The 22,015-nt window shown below is 43.0% G+C and overlaps 1 protein-coding gene and 1 long non-coding RNA gene across 5 annotated transcripts in view; one reads left to right on the forward strand and one right to left on the reverse strand.

Annotated features, from left to right (window-relative positions):
- Positions 1-22,015, forward strand: part of ESRRG (estrogen related receptor gamma) — a 768,405-nt gene that overhangs the window by 271,245 nt on the left and 475,145 nt on the right. The window lies entirely within an intron of this gene.
- LOC142491929 (uncharacterized) lies at positions 15,205-18,214 on the reverse strand. Its single transcript, XR_012800595.1, has 3 exons — positions 18,115-18,214; positions 16,307-16,439; positions 15,205-15,946 (listed from the first exon to the last, which is right to left on the reverse strand). It is a non-coding gene; the product is annotated as an uncharacterized LOC142491929 (long non-coding RNA).

Raw genomic sequence — 22,015 nt, forward strand, 5'->3', positions numbered from 1 at the left:
TCCGTTTTTCTGGCCAGGAAACCCTTTTTTTCCATATGGATGTCCATATGCTTAAGGACGGAATCAATATTTTTGGCTCCTACACCCATATGCACAGCTTTCGCCTAAATAAAACTGTACTGTCATGCTCTGTTATATTGATGCTCCCTGAAAAGGCATTTTGCAGCATCTTAGGCATTTTTTTGTCGCGAGGAGACAGTCAAAATGTGCAATAAAAGTAAACAGGCATGATTTATACCAACAGAAGTAACATTTTAAGACAACTGAAAGCAATCCTTATATGTAATTACCAGGGATGAATATCTTTATCATAACACCTGCTATTGCCAGCCTTTATGTGCCTTTTATGGCATTACTTTTTGTTTGCCTTTCTAGATGGGTTTTAAAAGAACCTAAACCTAACATTTTTACCGCTGAAGATGTTGTTTGGTTCTGGGTTTTTTTTTTGCACAGGTCTGGAAGCTTAGGCCTTCAACCCCTTTATTGCCACACATTTAGCTGCCAACTAAATGTACATCTACAGTGTGAAAATGTCTGAATGTGTATTCCCATCTGCTGGCCTGTTAGCAACTTTGGTCCAACAGAGTAAAAACTAAAGGAGCATGTGCTTTGTGGTGAAGCATTGCATTATGGGATTCTCAGGTCAAGAAGGGATAAAATAATGGGGGGATTACAATCAACTCTCTGAAGCTATCCTGAAGAAATTAAAGTCATATTTCTCAATATAGGTGCAGTTCATTCCACTTTAAAGTGACAATCCACGCTGGCTGTTTTTTTTTTGTTACATAGGATTGAAGCAGGGGTCTCTGGAGCTGAACCCAGGACCGGATGGGATGTTTGCGGGGCTCGGTGCAGGGCCCCATCATTTACCTTCTCCGCTGGCAACTCCACAACTTCCCGTCATCATGACTCCGCGACATCGCATGGCATTGTGTTGCCATGACAATGGGACATCACGTGACATTGCGGCTCCATGCAGCGTCCCGTTGTCCTGACAATGTGGTGCCACAGGGCGTCCCGTTGTCATAGCAACATGGCACTGCATGGCATCATGACGTCATGTGACGCCATTTGACATAGTGGAGTCAGGATGATGGGACCCTGCAGGAGGAAATGCCTTCGGAAAAGGTAAAACCGTTAAAGAGGCCCCAAACTTACAGGAAGGAATTAATGTTCCCCCTTATGAAAGATCATTGGACGTTATATCACTGGGGTTTTTGTTTGCCTTCCTCAAAATACTGTAGGTGAGGATACAGGATGAAGTATCTGTCTAAATTTAGCATAGGTTAAACTTGATGGATGTTTGTCTTTTCAACCTCATAAACGATGTAACTATGTCTGCCATGTTTGGGGTGGGCATTCCAGGGCATGTGTTGCCTACGTCACGGCGGCTGTTGGGGGTGCGGGAGGGTAGGTGTGCGTTAACCTTGCCAGCGGGGGCTCTATGGTGCAGATAACCCTTAAAGCCTTGTGGTGGCAGCGGGTAGCGAGTGGGCAGGGCTCATTTGTGCGTGATTCCCTGAAACCAGTCTCGCTTTACGGCCGTGCCAACGAACGCCCGGCTTGGGGGTTAGCGAGTGGGCAGGGCTCATTTGTGCTTGATTCCCTGGGCCCAGTCTCGCTTTACGGCCGGGCCATCGGGCGCCTGGCTTGGTGAGTCTTGCGGGCCATGGTTGGGGTGCCATCAGCCTTTACCCGGGGGGAGAGCACGCTGGCAGGGTTGGAACTTACCAGGGTTTATTTGTGTAAATAAAGCCGCGGCCTTTGTACCTCCAGACCCTTTGTTGTGTGTTTATTTATATGTGGGTTGTGAGAGGGAAGGAGAGCATCCTCGCAGGCTCCAAGGTCAGGAGAACCATGGAAAGAAAGAGAATGTGTTTGTGGGGGTGTGTTTTAGAGGACGAGGTAATCATGCGTAGTGTCAGAAGGAAATAAAGGAAAATAGCGACGCACCACCGTCCCATCAAAATTGAAGAAGAGGGTGACCAAAAAGTTCAAAAATACCTGGTTTATTGACACGTAGTACAGTGGAAACACGGTCCATGAACAAGCGCACAGCGTGTAACATGTAGGCCGTATTCCTCTGTACTACATGTCTCAATAAACCAGTTATTTTTGAACTTTTTGGTCACCCTCTTCTTCAATTTTGATGGGATGGTGTTGCGTCGCTATTTTCCTTTATTTTCCTGCATCTATCCACGGGAATCGCACACCTGAGTATTCCTGCTTCAGCTACTCAATCTTCAGAACACAGTTCGCATGGAAGAAGTGAGTAAAAAGACTGCTCCTTTTGGCATATTTATGCATTAACCCAAGTGGAGGGGGAAAGCTGCATGTGAAAAGGTTTAGGAGAAAACTGGTGCACCTTTATATCTAGGATTTGCTTATATCTGTTTGTTCAAACATTCTAAGTACTGTGCGTGCTAACTCCGAATTTTACCAGACCCTTTTTCCACATTGATGAGTACATACCAAAGGAATACTTCATCCATTTATTGGCTTAAGAAGATGTATTACGTATATGGTGTTCAAGCATTTTTTGGAGCCTCAGATATCCTTTTCTGGACTATTATCTATCGCAGTGTCAGAGGGCACAGATAGGAAAGGAGATCATGTGAACTAAGAAGTGGAGAAGAAAGGAGAGATGGAGATATATGAATGGAGTTAGAGGAATAATGAGGACGGTGGAAATAAAAGTGTTGTTTGGAAAGAAGTGAGGATAGGGCAAATATAAATATTAGAGGAGCCATAGCAGTGGTCGTAGTGATAGGAGGATGTTGAGAGATGAGTGAGGGCTGGGCCCTGACAATGAAGTTACAGTAGGATAAGGGTGAACTACAGCAGCGGTGTGCAAACTGGGTGGCGCGCCCCCGGTGGGGGCAAAATTATTCAGGGAGGCGCGGGCGGTTGCAGGGGTCAAGCACTCTTCCCCCAAGGCATTTAAATTAATGCCGGGGGTTCGCGTGAGGCCTCTGCAACTAACTGACCTTCTCTTCGGCGATGCATCCCGTTGGCATGGCAACATGTCATGTGACCCTGCGACGTCATTTGACGCCGGGAGCCGGAGAGGCGGTAAGGGAGGGGGGGGGGGGCGCGGGCAGGGAGGGAAGCAGGAGGGGGGCGCGAGCAGGAAAGATTGCGCAGCGCTAAACTACAGGATATGAAAAATAAACAATGTACACTATGCGTGAGAATGCTTCAGAATGTCAATTGTAGAGAGCTGTGTCTTTCTGAGGTTTTGATAGAAGATGTCCTCCAGTCCAATGCAGTTCCACTCCAGGATTAACTCCATATCACTTATCCAAAGGTCACTTTAACACAGGGCATTGAAACCCGTCGCCGTGTTGGCTTCAGAGATATTCCCAATATATAGGCCCCGTCTAAGTTACCTCCCACAGAAAACTACACAACCCTCTGATTAGCACACTACCTAGATGGGTCAATTTTGCATACCAATTAAAGACAGGGTGTGGTGTATTCGCAGACAGAATTGCAATCGAGTAGATGGGGCACTTTTGCATACCTGCAGAGGAGAGGGAAGGAATACAATGAGAGCTTGCAGATGAACATAACTTCTAAGTAGATGTGACTAATTAATAATTAAACTCAACGATTAACTCCATATCACTTATCCACGGGTCACTTTAGCACAGGGCTCTGTGCCTCGAGTGTGTTGCTTATTAGTCTCACGCCATAATTTAAAATTCTAATGTGGCTAAAATATTGCAAGTTAGAAATAGCACGAATTAGGGTAAGCTGCGTTACTCCATTCTTTGTCAATGAGCAACACATATAGTGGTTAGCTCAGTTATATTAATTTATTTATCAAACAATTAGGAAAAACGGATCAAGATTGTAGTTGAAAGCGCAGCACAGAAGGAAATAGAGGAACCGCTAACATGAAACAAGGTAATAAAATATCAGATGAAACAAAGCACTAACTGGGGAAGCCTCATGAAATGAAGCAATGACAAGAAGAAAGAACAACACTAGTGTAAGGGGGTCACCCCTGGTTCCCCTGATCTTCCTTTGCCCCCTGCCTTACCCCTGTGGCAGTGGGGGAAGGAGACGGCGACTTCTCCCGGCGGGCACCGCCCTCTTGGTTGTGGCACGAGCTTCGCCATGCGCAGTAAAGATCGCGCACGCGGTCCCCATAGAAAAGAGCTGTACCAAGAACTACAATTCCCAGCAGCCTCTGGGGATTGCACTTTCACCCTTGTCACAGGCAGCATTGAAGCCAATAGAGCTGGCAGATTCTCATGCTGCAGAGTTGCAACAATGTTGTGTGCAGACAGGGTTTTTGTCAGTTGCAGCACGTTAGGCAGTCAGAGACCGGAGCAGCCCAGGGAAGGAGGTAGGGTACAGGAGTCGGGGACTCCCTGTACTAGGCCAGCACCCCCAGGGCCCGAGATAGCTCAACTCCCCAGTAAGGTGAGTGTTGCCAGGGGCAGCCCTCAGGTTAGGGACCCTGCCACTTATATTAGTGGGAGCTGGGAAAGGAAGGTTACCGAGAGTTGGAGTCAGGGAGCTGTAGGGAAGGAAGGGTGCGGGGAGCGAGTGCAGCTCCTGCCCCATATAGGTACCTACACCCCAGGTAGGCCCCAACTCCCCACTAGTTTAGTGGGTAAGTGCTGAGGGAGGCCCAAGATAGGGACGCTGCCCTTAGCATAGAGTGCTGCCTTGTCAGAGTCACGGCTGTTAGTGCTGTGAGGTCTGACAGGCAGGCACCTTGTTGCGCAGCACGTTGGCTGCAGCCTCCAGTGAGCTACAGCTTGCTGCTGTAGGCGCTGGGACTAGTTAGAAAGTAGTGAGGCTGAAGGGACTTGGGTAGTTAGGGGAGTGGGACAGGTCATTACCCCCTGCAGGCCATAGGAGTTCCCCAAGCCACTACAGGTTGCTGTACTACAGGGACAGGCCCTAGGTTAGGGTTCCTGTCACGTTAGTACCATTTAGATAGATAGGGACACAGCGGCTGCTGCTGTTCCTGTGGAGCGGTTGGACCCACGTTGGGGTCCACAGAGACTTTCGTACGAATAGGATCGCCCCTGGCGGTTCGCACGTGCAAGGAGTTCGGGTGGAGGATCAGACGGATTCATCACACGTCTGACCCTTTGAGAAGATTGTTGCTGACCCGAGCACCGGAGTGCTCGGCAGGTATTATACCATCATATGTGCACCAACAGGCCTAGAGGTTCTTAGTGACTGCGCAGTCACCCATTGACTATCTCTGTAGGAGTACGGGACATTGGGTGGGGTTCTTGGGACACTGGGTGGGATCACCTAGTGTTGGGGAATCGTCCTGCGAGACGTCACTGTTAGTGTCTCCTCGTGAGAGGGACACAGGTTATGATTGATGTGATGATATTCTCCATGCATGTTAGTAAAGTCATTAGTTATTATACCCCACTGTGTATGTTATTATTAGTGATTGTCCTGCGAGGAACTACTCCCCCTTTGGCGGGAGCCATCGCAGGTGGAGGCGCTGCATTATGTAAGTGATCACCGTTAGTCTTGTGTTATGTCCCAGGTTCCCCGTGGCGGAAGCTCAGCCCTCCTGTGAGCCAACAGGTAATGCACCACACCTATGATAACCTTGTCTGTTCCCTTGCACCCCACACTATATCTGCGACTGGGGGGGGGGAATACCCGTTACACTAGTAATATACAGAACTGTGCAAGACTGTCCGCAAGCGTGCAACTGACATTTTAAGAACATTTAACTGCGATATGGTTAAGAAAACTATCGAAGTTTTAACGCAGCCGAAGCAGCAACTTATCATTATCAAGAAACAAATCACTCTATGGGGTCACTGCTATGTGGAGGTGACGCCGCACCACCAGGCTTGGGACAGCATGTGAGCATTGTCCCGGCTGTCTCCCCTTGGCGGCCGCGGAACCCCTGAGGTGTGCTCGCGGAACCCCAGTTGAAAACCACTGAATTAAGCAATACCATAGTTCTCCTCATCCATAAGGAAGGACAAAGGGACATCCTCAAGAACTACAGACCAATCAGTCTACTTCTAATCACTTACAAGATTTTGACTTTGATCCTGGACTTTGTCCATCCTAGAGCACAGGAAGGATTTGCAGTGGATAGAGCACAATGGACCACATACAAATTGTACAAGAAATGATTATGTGAAGTAATTGATACAATCTACCACTCATCTTTATTAGATTATGAAAAAGCATTTGATTATGTCTACTCCTCCGCCGTTTGAAATACCTTAAGAAAACAAAGTGTTGATGAATCGTACATTGATATATTGTAAGGCGTGGGTGTGCAAACTGAGGGGGTGCGACATTTTTTAAGGGGGGTGCAACGCTTACAGTGGCCCCACGCTCTTCCTGACAACATTTAAAATGATTGATAGGTGAGATCGCGGGGCCTCTGTAATTGCCTCTTACCTGCTCTACGGCGTCTCCTGACACGTCAAATGATGCTGCGACATCAAATGGCGTCGTGACGTCACAGAGAGAGATGCCGGAGAGCGGGTGGGTCCAAGCAGGGGAGAGAGCAGGCAGGGGGCAGCGACTCAAAATGTTTCCGCATCCCTGTTATAAGGAATATTTATGAGAAAGCGACATCAACCAGTAGATTACATGAAGATACAGGCAAGATAAAGCTTAGCAAGGGAGTGCGATGGGGAGACACAACGTCACCAACGTTTTTCACTGCAGCACTTGAAGAATTGGCGAAGACATTAAATTGGGGAAAAAAGGAATCAATGGTTTACAGACATTGCTATTTTTGCCACAAGACCTTCTGCAATAAATCCGAGAACTCACCGAAGCAAGGATAGCAATAAATGGAATAGAACTAGAAGAAAAAACCCTATGGGGCCTATGCTATAAGTCCCGATAAAAAAAATTGCTGGGCCATTTACACCGCCAGTTTTGAAAGCGTTGTTATCACGTTATTCAGAAAGCCCCGATTACCTGTGATAGCAAAATGTGCAAAACTGGCGAGTAGCTGGTAGCGTGATGATCGCCTCTCTGAAAAGGCCTTACCCGGCGATTTATTTCTGCTGCAGAGAGAGCTGCTCAGTGAGAGCCGCCTCTCCCTGCGCAAATCTCGCCAGAGATCAAAAGTTTTTAATATAAATTGTAATACTTGTGTAGATGAGCAGGGGGTCTCCAGAGCAGAACCGCGTTGATTTCACGTTCGGGGACCCCCTTCTTCCCGAGATGCAGGCCCGTTATGGGGTGACGGTATCTATCTCGGGAAGCAGGGGGTCCCCGGACCTCAAATCAACAAGGTTCTGTTCCGGAGACCCCCTGCTACAATACAGTAGTATTAACATTAAAATTTGTTAACGTAGCAGGACAAAACACAGAGAAGAGCCCTAGAACAGAGCCTTGCGGGACACCACAGGTGATATCCAAGGGGTTGGAGTTAGAGCCTGAGATAGACACATGTTGGGATCTCTCTCTCTCTCTCTCTCTCTCTCTCTCTATATATATATATATATATATATATAATATATATATATATATATATATATATATATAGAGAGAGAGAGAGAGAGTGAGAGAGAGAGAGAGAGAGATTAACGTAATAAAAAAATAACGTTAGAAACATGAACCTTTTCTGATTTATTGTTAAACGTCACCTTGCCACTTATCCAAATAATTTAATTCCAAACCTATTAGTGTGGTATTTCTGTGCAAATGGTGAGTTCTTTGTAATTCTTCAGCAGATTAGTAGAATATTGTTGGTGTATTGCATGTTAGTATATAATATGTTTCTTATTTGTACAATCAGCGGCTGCTAACTATACTATTATAGAGCTATAGTGCACTGTTGTAGTCCAACTCTGACTGTAAAAAGCAAAAGGCATTTTATTATCTCGGCTTAATTGTGGGGAAATGAATTCACACAACCATCTCATAAAATAAGCTACCAGTCTATGACATATTTAGAGCCATGCTTTGTTTTTAAGAAAAACTATAGCTTATTATATATGTCAAATAAAATGCAAATGGCCAAAATTTAGAGTACAAGCAATTTACAGAACATACTTCTTTTCATTAGTACCGTTTTTCTTGTGCTTTCTACTTATTTTAAGATTAATTGGGCAGAATTTCATTCCTTCCACGGTTCTATTCTTCACCATATTACCTCACCGTATTAGCATCTCCCTCTGATGGCATCCAGTTTCCATTCCATTCACAGTGGCGAGGGATCATATCTCTGAGCCACTTAGAAACACAATGATCTCTACCCCTGAGAATGCAAACGCTTTCTTAGTCAAATCTATTGATCTGTGCCTCTATTTCTGGCTTTCCATTCTCTCACTGGCTGTTTGGAAGGCTGGATGTTCTTTCAGAAGGAGAGCTGACTTGGGTGTTAGAAACTATATAGAGATCGTTTCTATTGGCGCTAAAGATAGAAAGGATACTTGATATGTCTATATAATTTACATATGTGAAGTGCCTAATCAAACACATGTAGCTTGTGGCGATATCCTCTCTCTACGTCATCAGTCTCATAAACAGCAACCCCACCACAGCTAAATATTAGAGATATTCTGACGCTGACTGCTCGCTGAACACAAAGGAATCGATTCATTGGGACTTAGTTTTACATTGGAAATACAACCTGTAGCATAGAAATCATGAAAACAAGGAATCACACGTAAAGAGGAACACCGGATGTGATCTTGGAAGTTCTTGTTTGACAACAGACGTTTCATTTTTCACTGTGGATTTATTAAAAAAAAAAAAAAAAAAAAGTTGTTTCATTCTGCAAAGAATCCAATAAGTGAGAAGAACATGATAAAACTGCAACGAGCAGAATACATTTCCATAATTGCTTGTATTTACGATCAGTGACTTGTAGATCTGCCACTGATAAGTCAAAGACCCACCTGACAATGCAAGCGATTATTCCACTGTCATGAGATATAGCCGGATGCCTGTAAATACTCTATCCATTGTCTAATAACTGGAAGCCATTATTCAATCTGTTTTATAAGCTTCTAGAAAATATTAAAATATTAAAATCTTCAGATGATTGACTGTTGTCATATTGACATACAGTATTGTATATTTTAGTTAGTTTACATCACTTACAGATTATAGATCCCTTATGCCTTAGAACACCCTACTTGTTTGAAAACATATAGGGTTAACCCCTTTCTCACCAGGGAGGCCTGCTTGATTTCGGTTTTACCATACTGTACTTTATGATTCTTTGCTTAAACATACTTTGTTTAAGATTATTTGCTTAAACACACTGACCCATCTTTGATTCAAGCATTATCTTCTACACTGTAGCTAAAGAAAATGAAAGTGTTAATTCCGTCACTGGTTTAGGGACAAAGCAATGTGTTGCTGACTCCCCTGGCAATGTCATGTATGGCATTTAGAGACCCAGTACTTACCAAAGGCTGCATATGAATGCATATTAAAACATAGACGTAAATGGCCATTGGCTTACCAAGTCTGTCCATTCCATGATTTGCTACATCACTGCCTCTACCAGATGTAAGACTTTTTGGGGTACTTCCCACACTAACAGGCACCCGTATGTCTTTCTTAAACCTTATTTTACTGTAAGTCAGCTTAAAAACTTCTGCAAGGCTTTCTTTCATGGGTCACATTTTACTTAGAAAATATGAGAAAGTACTTTTTTTTTACCTATGTATCTACCCTTCAAGAGCAGAGGCAATATATCAAAATGCACGCTTTATTATAATGTTTCCATTAGGATATGTCTACTATATGTGGGTATCACTATTTGTCTTAAAAAGGGAAGATTGAGGCACACAAACAACTGCAAATAAATGTATGTTGGTTTTAATGAAATCTCAGCGCTAAGTAGTGTTTTGAATAGAATGGCAGGGCTCAAGACGATGGTCTGTAATTTGATTGAATTGAAATATTTATATATTTTTTTAGTTAGATGTGTACCCTGTTCCTTTTCTACTTTTACATTTACAAAGCTAGCATAATGTTCCTGGAGACATGCTACAAACAGGGCCACCAACAGGGGGACTGCCAGTCACGGCCGGGCCCCCAGTGGGGTTCCGTCTGGCGCGTTGGCCCCCCCTCTTGCCCCCGATCCCCACGGCTGCTGCAAGGGGCAGGAGGTATGCTCAGGGGTGCAAAACTGGCATCCCCCGGTCCCCGAGGCTGCTGCCTGGGGCGGGAGGTAGGCGTGAAGGGGGGGGGGGCAAAGTTGGCGGGTGGGTGCTGGACCCAGCGCGTCCCCCTCCAGCCCGCTTTTTCCCTTTGCACTGGTGGGTTTGGAGATGGGACGGAGGGGGGGGGGAGCGAAGGCAAAAGTCCGGCACCCACCTAGTCAGTCACCCGTCCACCCACTCAGTCATCCACCCACTAAGGCCCATATTTATCCCCCCAAGGCCCATATTTAACCTCGCCAGGCCCTTATTAAACCTCCTCCAGGCCCATATTTAACCCCCTTCAGGCCCATTCTGAATTCCCCCAGGCTTTTTGTCACATTGGATGTAGCATTGGGTATCTTTGTCTTTTGTTGAAAATATTAAAATAAACAGATTGCAATGTAATGTTTTTTTTCCATATTACAATAACAAGAAAACAGTTAAGTAAAAGTTGTGCGCTAAAAAAATTATTTTCGTGGTAGGTGCGCTATGGGTTGTGGGGGGGGGGGGGGGCTGCTCCTTTCATTTGTCCTGGGCCCCATGATTTCTGTTGGCGGCCCTGGCTACAAAAAGGCTAAAAGCCACAGCACAACAATCTCCAGCCGTGACTTCTCCCTTCTAAAAGGTTTAAGGTCAGAATTTGCTGTGGGACCGCGGCCGCATGTGGGCACGAACCCATAAACACAGTCACACTCGTCTGTATTTGTGAACTAACAGAAGCCAGATATGCAAGAAGGTTCAGGATCACCATTTGTGTGTTTTTTATTATTATAAAGTGGCTTGTTTGCCTTTTCCCTAATTTTTTGCGCTTCTCATTTTTTCTGTTCTTTATCCTAATGGAAAAAACAACCTAGCACTAAAAAGTGACCATTATAGTGTTGGATATTTTATTCACAGTCATGTGAAAAAGAAAGTACGCCCTCTTTGAATTCCATGGTTTTAAATATCAGGACATAATAACAATCATCTGTTCCTTAGCAGGTCTATTTAACAAAAATAAAGCCAAAATGGAAAAGCTATGTGTTTTGTTAAATAAATCATGACACAGTGTAATATGTCATGTGTTGTTGTTCATCTGAGGTTGTATTTACCTAATTTTTAGACCTGCTAAGGAATAGATGATTGTTATAATGTCCTGATATGAAAAAACATGGAATTCAAAGTGAGTGTACTTTCTTTTTCACATGACTGTGTGCATATATATATATATATATATATATATATATATATATATATTATCAGTACCGTGTTAGCCGAGCTTCAATAATCAAAAAATAAATAGATGATACCGTTCTGTGGCTAACGAAATGCTTTTATTTGTGCGAGCTTTCGAGATACACTGATCTCTTCTTCCGGCGATGTTACAATGAATGAAGCAAGGATAAGATGTTTTCAAGTTATCCTTGCTTCATTCATTGTAACATCGCCGGAAGAAGAGATCAGTGTATCTCGAAAGCTCGCACAAATAAAAGCATTTCGTTAGCCACAGAACGGTATCATCTATTTATTTTTTGATTTTATATATATATATATATATATATATATATATATATATATATATATATATATATATATATATATATATAGTATATATCGGCTCTTTTTCATTGCAGATGGCCTTTCTTTATTTAATTTTTTTACATAATGCTATTATACATCTACAAGAAATGGTGTGTGTGTGTGTGTGTCCTTCTGCGCATGCGCACCGTGCACCAGAAGCTTCAGGGCATGCGTGCAGAATGCCGAATGCCTCTGCGCATGCGCAGCCAACAGAGGCCACCCACGTCACTTCCGTTACACCACTTTCGTTACCATGAAGTTAATTTGTGCAAGCGAAAATTGTGTAGGTGCCAGCAAAGAAGTTTCACTTTAAAAATTATAATTTAATATTCCATAATACCCCCCACCCCCCTCCCGTAACCTGTTGCTTCGGTTCCAAAATGAGCCCTTGAAGAATGTTCCATGGGGATCATTGGGCTACCGGGTGTATTATGAAACATTAATTCATATTTTTTTCATCATTGATACATCCAGTGCTGGTATGACTTCTTAAGAGTTCTAGATTATATAAGGAGTAGTTTTACCATGCACAGAAAACACACATATATACATATTACAATGCTTTTTTTTATTTTTTATAATGCAGGTCATATATTATTTTTATAACAATACACCCGTCACAAACAAAAATGTAAACAAACATTCAGTGGTCAATGCTTTCCTTTCCCGTTGTTGTGCCGTGTAAGATGAAGTCATAAATATATAATGGGGTGAGTGAGTTGATCTATCACAGGAGATGGAGAAGAACCAAAGATAAGTAGCACTTATACGATTAGATTTCTGCTATTTCATGGTGGACAGGACTCAGAGAAGTAAGGGGAAAAAACTCACCTAGGCAACACCCTCTTTCTGTGTTTATTTTCAGAATGTACAATATATTTTATTGCTGGGTAATACATATATACAAAGTATCTACGCGTGTATCAGAGAACATATATAACTTCAAAAGAAAACTGTACGTATCAACTCCAGCGATGCACCAATGAAATACTGATGTAGCTTTGAGAAAATTCACTGGGACCAACCATTTTTATTATGCATGTACTGTATTGTCACCCAAAAATGAACTAACAGAAAAAAATCACAATGAAGAATATAATGAGCAAAATAGCCATTAAAGGTCATTTGAAAAAATAAACATCTGAAGTTCTTAAACCAGCAAATAGGACAATGGATTTGAAATCAATCAGTGCTTGAGGTGCCTGTGCTGATATAGTTAAAATATATAAAAAATAAGTTGTCTCATGTACTGAGACAGGAATGGTAAATGACAGGGGAACTAATTAATTGAAGGCTTTAGTATTTTATTGCAGTTTTGTTCCAGTGCTAATATTACTCTAGTTTTACATGTGCTTCATCTTCTTAAAAAAAAATGCAGATGAACTTTGTCATTTTGGCAAGCTAATTGGATTAATACTTTTATTGGTCCTCTCCCTGCTCTCTCCTTCATCTCTTGTAAGGGACAGGACACACATTTGTTTTCTTGTATGTCCAGCTGCTCCCAACACTGGCAGAATTTAAGTATCATGTTTGATATGTCCATAAAAATACTGTATGCATGGTGAAGTGTAATACTGTGGATTATGACCACCCACTGCGAGTGGTATAAAATACAGCCCTACAATCTTTTAGAGGCCTGGTGGCTGGAATAAGAGAGAACATGACCAGTGGAGTGCCACATCATACTCACATCCCTGTTTGGTAGCACTAAAGCCCCAGGACACTGTGGATCCAGCTGCCCCCATGGAAACAAGACCCTCAGAGCAGAGCCTTTACCTGATCTCTGAAGGTGTCTTCCCCGGGCCCGGTTTGTGCTGCTCATGCATACTGCTGAATGCTGCCAGGCTTGGCGGCACCCTGATAAACTGATTTAGTGTTGAGCTCCAGCACTGCCTCTGCGCACCACTATCAGATCTCCTTCTGTATACCGCAGGCAGACGTGAAGCACAGCCTGCGATTGGTGGAGTCGGCACGAGGTCAGCGCGGACTCGGCTTTCCAGAGAGCTGTGTTGGCGCCAGCATTTAAGAAAACAAAAGGGTTCAAGTTCTTATATACAACTTCTAAATGAGTCCATGAACTGTCCTATGTTCCACTGAAGGGTCTGATGCTGCTCCTGTCAAGAGATTTGACCAATCTCATTAAACATTTATGAAAGAGAACAAGGAGAGAGCGCCACATCACATTGGTCCGTTCCCGGCATCTTCCTGATCGGGAAGACACCGGCACAGGGGGAGATTGTACTAACTGTATGCGCTCGCTCAAAGATCAATGTGTGAGTAGGTGGCATTTGTTTTACTATTATTAAATCTGTTCTAAAATATACTACACTATGATGGTCACTTTTTTGCGCTGGGGTGTTTTTTTTATTAACTGTATATGTTTTAGGGAGTTGAGATCCCCTTACCTTCACCCAGGCAGCGGAAATCTAGCAAATTAAAATATTGGATTGAGATACGTCTAACCACTACAAGATTGTAAATATTAATTAGCGCCCACAATCTTCTTTACACTATGATGGTCTGTGTTGCGCTCTCTCCTAGAAAACTAACATGGAAGATCATCAGTCTCATTATGATAGTAACTTATAGCTGCGGACCACAACCCAATACGCATTCTACTGAGTGATGGTATCCCCTTATTATAGTCCCCTAGCTGTCAACACAAATACCTGCAGTTTGGGTTATTCCCCTTTACACAAAGTTAACAGGCTTTGTATTGTCCCTGTCCACCAGTATAGTCCCTGGCCACCAGGGTAGACCCAGTTAGCCAATGTAGGTCAACCTACTGGAAGGTGATGAATTGGAGGCTTCTCCAGTAGCAAAGGGTTTGATACTGTACATTCGCAGAAAAAAAAGATAATCAAATAATTAAATATAAAATCTTAAATTTGGCTTCTAAAAGTATGAAACGTTTGAAATGATTTTCATTTTAAAAGAGCAGGGGACACGTTGCTCCCTCTGTCGATCCTTTAAAAAAGGAGACTGAGTGCATTTACTGTAGGTTATCTGTTTCTTTATGGTGTGTGTTTTAGAGGTGGGCGAATCCGCCCAAATCCGTTTCCCGGGTTTTTGCTGATGTAACACCCAAAATCCGTTTCGCAGTGTAAAATCCGCAAACGGATTTGGAAAGTTTCAATCTGTGCGGGTTCATCAAAATCCGCCATTGGATACAACCCGCGGGCGGATTCTGAACAATCTGCGGAGTGTATTGGTAATAATCATTTTTAGAAATCGCAAAACCGCGAATCGCCCTTTTTAAAATTGATTAGCTGAAATCCGTGGACCAAAGGAAACGGCCGATCCACTGTGGATCCAAATCCGCCCCAAAAACTCGCCCAACGCGCGTGTGTGTGTTTCAAGACTCTTGTGTGCGTGGAAAGTGTATATATCTGGTGTGTGTTTGTAGAAAATATAAATACAAAGGCAGCACACAAAATTAAAAAATAACAAGTGATATATTACTTCAGCCATTAAATAGCTAATATTTCGACCCACACAATTATGCAAGTGTGTGTGTTTCATGCATACATCTTATGTGTATATGGTGCATGTATCTGGTGTGTGTTTCTATATGCACGGTGCACATATCTGTTATTCGTGAGACGCTTTTTATACCCCTAACAAAAGTGAATAGTCCAAAATATTTATAATTGTGCTTCGTGCAGTCAGGCCTAATTTGCAAAGTGAATATGGTTCAAGATAAACATATCTTAATTCATACAACAGCTGTTAAAATGATAGCGGAGGAGATGTTACACCCCCAAGCTCTTTTCCGCTATTACAACCCCAGTGTACATTGCTCAAGTGAAACAGCTTTTTTTTTTTTTCCTTTGGTCAAAACATAATACTAACAATGGTGAAGTCAAGAGAGGTCCCTGCTCTAACATGCCCCAGTACTTCAATCCCACATTAGTTTTTCCCGTTTTCCTGCCGATGGTAACTTGTTCTCGGTCTCTCACATATCTCCTGCTACTGTAATCAGTAGCCAGCAATGACAAACGAAACAAGTGCTTAAGCCTGAGTTATTTTTACAGAGGTAAAGGGTTGCAGACTGTATTGATATATTGTAATAACAGAAGGAAGTGATATCATTAGCCTTCAGCAGTTGCCATGATTACACAGTGCTTCCATTTCTCAGGATATCTGTGCTTGTGGGCAAGATGAGACGTTGCTCTCAGAAACCGCCTGCTATTTCATCCAGTTTCCCCCTCACTCGGCTGTTCAAGCTCCTCGGGATCATAATTCATTGTTGCCATTTTCTCCATGCAGAGAGAGGGGCAGAATGCATCTTTTAGGTACAGTACTTACAATAATGAATTGTTATTAGTCAAAAGTGTCGGCATTACAGCGCCGCTTCCCGTCTCCATAATGATTGCGGCACAAAGTGTTTCTTGGAAAATAGGAACGATTGTCTTGTTTCTTAAATAATATAACAAGCGGGGATCAGAAAGAACATGGGAGATTTCTTTTTCTTGAACGTTCCTAACCCCTTTAATTCCTAATGGGCAGCAACTTATTGGGTTGTTTACTGTAATGGAGCAATTACAGCAGCAGTTTGTCCCTAAAAAGTAATGACTGAATTGCAGGTTCTTAGGCGCACAACCGCTCTGGAAACTCACTGTTCAGTCCTGTTTGTCCTGGCCGGACACAATTAATAAGTAGATCATTGCACATTGTAGTGACTTCCTTCTCACTCGTTGGCTCTTCAGCAGTGAAGTTGCTGGAAGCCATATTATTATCCTCCCGGCAATCCTAGGAGAAAGTAGACAAGTATCTGTTCAACCAGGGCACAACAGCACTCTGATTCCCAATACCACCTACCCAAAACGTGGATACAGAGCTGGTATGGGGGGGGGGGGTCTCAAAATGTATTATTCCACTTCAAAGGGCCATTGTATAACTGTTTTGATTTCTAAAATAGTTACATTTCCATATATTGCATTACAGGCCACGTGGCTTTAAAGGGGTGACTCAAAATGAGGTATTAGTTAAATAATATGCACATGTACCACGCAGGTTTCTCAAATGTGTATTATTATTATTACTAGTTGTAATAATGCCACTTTTAGCTTCCTCCCCCCTTCAAGCATTTCCTGCTGCATCAACCATCTTGACGGTCTGGATTATAACCTATTAATGTACAGTACAGTTATTGCATCCCTTTTTAATCGTTCCAAAGTGCGGGGAAATGGTTTCAGGCTGGGAGAATCCTGCGTTGTCCTACAGGAGACCTGCATTTGGAAGAAGTTGTTTGTCCTTTTTTAATCATCATGAGTAAGACGAGGTAAATTTTAAAGGAAAGAAACATGATGGTTTTTTTACTTGATGGACTTGTGCACGTCCTGTTTCTTGTGCAGACACACCTGTTTGCTTAGAGATAATTCTATATAGTTATATGCCCTTTCTCAGTCAATATTTTCCCATTGACTCAAATGAGAATTTCCAGTCGAAAACTGCTCAAATCCCTGCTTCAGACAATTTAAAGTAAGGTCCTTAATAACCCAACACAAGAAGGAATTATCTAATCCAGGGGTGTGCAAATTTTTCAATCTGTGCCCCCCTGCCTGCTCTCCCCCCCTGCTTGCCCCCCAACCCCTCCTCCACACCGCTGTTCGCACACACCTCCATCCCCCCTTACCTGACTGTCGGCGTTTTCTGACATCACGATATCACGTGTTGTCGCGTTCCCATGGCGACGTGAAGCCGCCGGAGACCAGGTAAGTAACATACAGAGACCTCGCACGCTCTCCCGGCATTTAATGTAAATGCTTTGGGGAAGAGCACGGAGCCTCTGTAAGTGCCGCACAACACCCCTCCCCCCAATATTTTTTTTTGCACCCCCCAGTTTTACGCACCCTTGGTCTAATCCACACGTATTCAAGCAGTTAAACTACAGTTTATTGATTTTTAGCATAATTTCTTCATAAAACTTGTATTGTAACACGGTGTTGGATACAAGACTGACAGTATCTATTAGAGCAGGGCTGCTCAACTCCAGTCCCCAAGCCCCCCCAACAGGTCCAGTTTTTAAGATATCTCTGCTACATCAGAGGTGGCTCAATCAGTCCCTGCTTCAGCACAGGTGGCTCAGAGACTCGGTCTTCGTCTGAGCCTCTTATTGAACCACCTGTGCTGAAGCAGGAATATATTAAAAACCTGACCTGCTAGGGGTGCTTGAGGACTGGAGTTGTGCACCCCTTTATTAGGTTACCAAGTGGATAATGAGCTAAAAGTTCCTGCTAAAAGAATGCAAAGCTAATGGCGACATGAGTGCTAATTTGGCATCAATTTCATTAGCAAAGGGCAAGCATTCAATTAACTCCTAAATTAAAAAAAATAATAATATATGCAGGAATAACACAAGCAAATATTGTCAGCACACGTGTAAAAACAGGAAACAGTATATTAAAAGGCTACATCAACAAACCTTTTAAAGTGACACAATGGAAACAGGAAAAAAGAATGTTGATGTGTAAACCCTTTAGGGAAGTATCACTGCTTCAGCGGAGTTCTGGCGAGGAGGCACAGGATAGAAATGGCTGTCAGCAATGAAACATTAGAGGAGGTTAATCAGTGTGGACTACAGTCCAATTTTTGTGTCCTGTGACTGGTTTGGTGCGTTTTATTGCTGTGTCACGTGTCACAAACACAGAGGGACTCAGCTAATGTCTTTCCCTCTAAGAAACCACAAAGAAGCAGGTGTGTCACTAGTGCAGGGGACGGCCAACTCCAGTCCTCAAGCCACCAACAGGTCAGTTTTTCAGGATATCCCTGCTTCAGCACAGGGAGTGCAGCCATTGACTGAGCCACGGGTTGAGCCACCTGTGCTGAAGCATGGATATCCTGAAAGCCTGACCTGGTGGTGGCCCTTGAGAACTGGAGTTGGCCACCCCTGCACTAGTGCATCATTCATGAAGTAAGAATGAAATGCAGTGTCTCATGCACTCTCTTAAACGTGCGGCACATTACCTAATTCAGGGTAATACTATACACATACATATCCCGCTCAACTCAAATATATAGCTGCAAAGGGGTATTTTTGCCACCATTTTCTATGTGTCGCAGCTGGTGTCTGTATTATCTGTAGCTATATCATTTTAGGCCGCGTCCATAGTGGAACGCGCTAGCTTCCGCACTCCTCCGTGGCGTCGCGCTTCGAAATACAAACTTGTTTTTATTGCGAAGCACATAGCGCATCTGCACGCGCAAGCGCACTATGCGCATATGTATTGGCGTCATCGTGTTCGTTTTGGCGCGAGCTACGTAGCTCGCACCGTATCCTGCACTATGAACGCGGCCTTTGTGGTATGTGCTGTGCTGCAATAGTGTGTGTTCTATTTGGAGCCAGGAGGAGGAGAACGGGGCGGACTTTAATTAGCATTACATGGCATTTATATTGATGGTTTCTAAGAAATGTGCTCTGCGTTACATTTGCTTCATGTTTGCTTTAACACGTCATGTTGCGTTGCTTTAATCCGTCATATTCAAGGTGGTATAAGAAGAAACTTCCAGTCTTTTCTAATGCATACATACTATATGGTTATAGGCAACATTGGTATATCCGTTAGCAAAGTAAAATGCATCAGTCCAGGTAATGTGCAAGCATTTGTACATTTGAAACATAGAATTTGATGACCTATAAGAGCCACCTGTCCCATCCAGTCTGCCCATTACCTTTATCTTTCTACAGTCTTACTCCAGCCCTCAAGGGCCACCAGCAGGTCAGGTTATCAGGATATCCTGCTTCAGCACAGGTGGCTAAATCAGTGGCCCAGTCTATGGCTGCACCACCTGTGCTGGAGCAGGGATATCCTGAAAACCTGACATGGTGGTGGCCTTTGAGGACTGGAGTTGGCCGCCCCTGGCACATCCAATATGCTGTCAATTCTTTTATTACAGTCTCTCTGTAACCAAGTGTGGAAAGAAAGACTTTAAGGAGTGATATATTAAAATCTCCCAGCTGCAAAATTGGTGCAAGAAAGGAACCTTACATAGAATCAGATTTTATGAAGAAAAAAATCCCACTGAAAGCAATAGGATTTTATATAGGTATGATGTAGTTTTTTTTTTTCACCTACAGATGTATCCAACGCTATTGCACGCGTTATCACATGACAACGCGTTTTGAAGCGTTAAATTGTGGTTTGCTATTTAATGCAAAGGATCCGCATGATTGGTTCTTTCGGTGTGATAGCATGTGCAATAACATTGGCTACATCTGTATATCAGAGGTAACTATATCACCTGGTGTCTGAAACATCTCTTCCATCCTTCACCTATTCAACACCAGCCTTGAAATCTCTTCCTTCAGTTGCACAGTGCACACACAGGGCCATATTTACTTAGGCCAGAGCCACAGAGGCCCGTTATCACAGTGCTATCACTGGGACGTTATTAAAATCATTGACAGATGTTATTTTCCCTCATGTTAGGCATACCCACCCAGCTAATTATATGCAAAAACAATGCACTTGTATATTATTATCATTAGCATTATGATTAGCAGAGGCTTAACGCTATATGAAGTTAGCACTGCATCGCACTAGCTTAAAATAACACGACTCTCGTTAAGTCTGTCTTACCTAAGGGTGTCATTACTTCCCTCCACACCCTGAAATATGGGTTTTGATGAAGAGGAGAAACAGCGTTAGTGAGATTTGCAGTTAACGAGGCGTTTAATTTAGGTTTAATCCTTAATGTATGTCTGCGGGTTCTGGGCAGAAATGGTGCCAAGTCTTGGGCCATAAGATGCTTTCAGTTCTAGTACAGTTTAGTCAATCTGGGCCACATTAATGCTATTCACCATTCCTATAGTAATAAAGGAAAAGAAAGAAAATAAAAGTGAGATGTAAAAGCATTTAGTTTAAAAAAAATATATATATTTTTTAAAGCACAGGCACAATAAATAGACCAAGCAGAAAAATGTAGAAAATATATCCATATATACACAGCATATTACAAAGCAGATACAAATGGGGACATGGGAAAACCACAAAATGCCAAAGCGATTCACGCCCAAAATAGCGATTTATTAAGGAGTAGCCTTTCTCCCACACAGGGAACCTTAAATAGTACATGCTCTCCCAAGGAACAAATTCTTCACATTATATGGTAAGGAATATCAATAAAAATGCACATTTTATTCAGTTGTATTAAAAACATAACCTAAAGTAATACAACTACAGTATTCATAATAGATGATACATAAATGTCACAGACCTACAGTTATTACATATATATTATCAAAAAATATATACAGCTTAACCCCGTTATAGAGCGGTCCTCAGGGGCCACCCGCGACCACCGCGTTATAAACGGGGTCGCGAAAAAAAATGACCGCCGAATTTTTTTTTTGTGGTGGTACCGCGTCCGCCAGAGGGGGAAAGCTGAGAACTCTCCCAGCGTTCCCAGGCCCGGTGGGGCAGCGGCAACAGCACGCAGCACTTACCCGGCATCTTGCAGCTCTTCTCCCTGTCTCTGCTTCCGTCTTGCGAGAGCAAGCTCCCTTAAAGAGACAGTGTGTCTCTGTGTGTGTGTGTGTGTATATTTGACTGTGTGTGTGTGTGTGTGTCAGTGTGTCAGTGTGTCAGTGTGTGTGTGTGCAGTGTACTGTGAGTTTATGCAATGTGCTGTGAGTGTATGCAGTGTGCTGTGAGTGTGTGCTGTGAGTGTGTGCTGTGAGTGTATGCAGTGTGCTGTGCAGTGTGCTGTGAGTGTGTGCAGTGTGCTGTTAGTGTGTGCAGTGTGCTGTGAGTGTGTGCAGTGTGCGGATCGCGCTATAACGGTGTTGAGCTGTATTTTTATCCAATTCCTTAAGACGAAAGGGAACTCTAGTTCTGAAGCTAAAGCTCTAGCTCATTTCTTTCCTTCATAATAGAAAATCTCCCTTTTAGAATAAATTTGCACAAAATCAACTGCTGGGTCCGAATTGTGAAACAATATTAAAATGGGGTGAAATGGGGTGATCAATGACCATCTTTTTTTATCACCCTAAGGCTTGTTATATAGTGTGTGCGGCCGTCGTAACTCTCCTCTATACACACTTATGTCCCGAAAAAAAAGATCTGGTTCCAAGTCTAACAAATGCCAATGTCTCTTGATAATCTTTTCGACATCCTTTGTGCCTTTACTATACGTAGTTATAAAACTAACCTCTTCCTGCGTATCTTGACATCTATATGAATGTACAGTAACTCCTTATCAAAATCCTTTTCTTATTACATTAACTAGATTTTAACAAGGAATCGCTATCTGTATATAAGGCTTTTTTTTTTTTTTTTTAATGCTTCTTATAATGTAATCAAGTCATAGCCACGATCCAGAAATCT

This window comes from Ascaphus truei, chromosome 4 (genome assembly GCF_040206685.1).
Source record: "Ascaphus truei isolate aAscTru1 chromosome 4, aAscTru1.hap1, whole genome shotgun sequence".
In the NCBI taxonomy this organism is placed as follows: domain Eukaryota; kingdom Metazoa; phylum Chordata; class Amphibia; order Anura; family Ascaphidae; genus Ascaphus; species Ascaphus truei.